Source organism: Thalassophryne amazonica, chromosome 18, assembly GCF_902500255.1.
Source record: "Thalassophryne amazonica chromosome 18, fThaAma1.1, whole genome shotgun sequence".
Classification (NCBI taxonomy): Eukaryota; Metazoa; Chordata; class Actinopteri; order Batrachoidiformes; family Batrachoididae; genus Thalassophryne; species Thalassophryne amazonica.
The window spans coordinates 13,824,384-13,826,114 of NC_047120.1; positions in this window are offsets into that span (position 1 = coordinate 13,824,384).

The window sequence follows — 1,731 nt, forward strand, 5'->3', positions numbered from 1 at the left end:
CTCCAGTCATCATCTATCTCAGCAACAGATATCTGAAACTTGTGTACAACAATCATTTCCACATAAATTCAGCATTATTTCATCATAAAATGCGGCGGAAGCGATCAGAGCATCACAAGGAGCTGCTAGCTGATGCCTTCACTGCGGGTCAGACATTTTAAAACGTCACAGAATTTCGCCTCGTTTCTGCTTAAAACTGACTTTAGAATTATTTAAGAGGTTTTATCTTTATCATCTGATGGTTAATAATCCCATTAATCCATGTGATTGCTTTGGGTGAAGAGACTCCATCTCAGATGTGCTGCTGTGGTTCGAAATGACGCATGCGCAGATGCAAAAGGCAGACCGACTTTTAGGGACGGACTGTTCGGTCTGTGACACTGGGCCAGCTGTTCACACCTCGGCAGGAACAGACACTTTTGTCTGCTCCTGCCACCGCTGGGGGTTCTGTCTGGGAAGCAGATGTGTTTATTAACGTGTAAAGCTGGAAGACACAGTGGAAGTGCAAGCGGTGGTCACAACACACAGCCGGACACACATTGCACGTACAAGTGGTAATCTGAATTAGGTGAATTCTTTGTGAACAGTACATTGCGTGTGCTGCATCCCCCCCCAGAATTCCCCTAAGAAAGAACAGCACAAAGGAAAAGTGTCATAGAGGGCGCGGACGAATGATCTGGCCACAATGGCTCCTTCGTTCTGGGGCATCGGAGGCGCTGGAACATAAAGGAGCTTTTGGCATGCGCCATTGGTGGCTGCACCGATTTGGCGGCAGCCCTATGGATGGGGTCAGCCAGCTCTGTGTACCTGTCTAGATCCAGCTGAGCTGGCTTGAGGTGGTCCACTGAAATGCATTCAGCTTTCCCACTGATGTCGAATACTCGAAACGGGCCATCATAAGGGGGCTGTAGCGGTCCTCTGTGAGCATCATGTTGAATAAAAATGTAATCCATTGACTGCACACGTGTGAAGTCGGCACTGGCGTGAGTTTCTTTCTACAGGCCATCACACTCATTACCCTTTTAAACTGAAAAAGAAAAAAAAACTCAATTCATATACCTCTTGTACAACTTCACTCTATTTCACACATTTTTTTCTTATTGCACATTTTAACTATGAATTATTCAGTGTTTAGTGTATATTTATACATGCCGTACAGAGACTACTTTTTGAATAAAGGCTATGTTACTGTGCTGTTCAGTGTACTGTACTGTATGTACATCTGTCTCTGCCAGATCTATATCAAGGGGAGTTCCCCTGATGTTTGAAGCTCTGAAAATTGTGCCAGAGTGTTTTTCCTCATCTCTGACACTGGGACCAAATCATTTAAAATACTAAATGCTTTGAGAGTGTATTTACTACAACATGACAAATTATTTTAATCTGATTTTTCAGTCTGACATGGTTTCTTTCAGACTTCAGTCAAATTATGTATCACAGTAAAGATCAAAATTGATCAACATGGGGACAAAAAAAACATCTTTTTTTTCTCATATTTCCCAGCCCGAACTGAGTCTTTGGCTTATTCTTCAACAGACCTGCAAAATTAAATTCACTCAACAAGGCAGCAAGTTTGAACATTGAAGCAACAAAACACATAAAATATATCTAAATGAAAACTAATCACAAAGGTTTGCTTAAAACTTAATGTTATAAATTTGTTGCCACAATATTTGGCAAATGTCTTACTGTAAATGAAATTGTCCCATTACTTTGCCACAAAATGGGGAC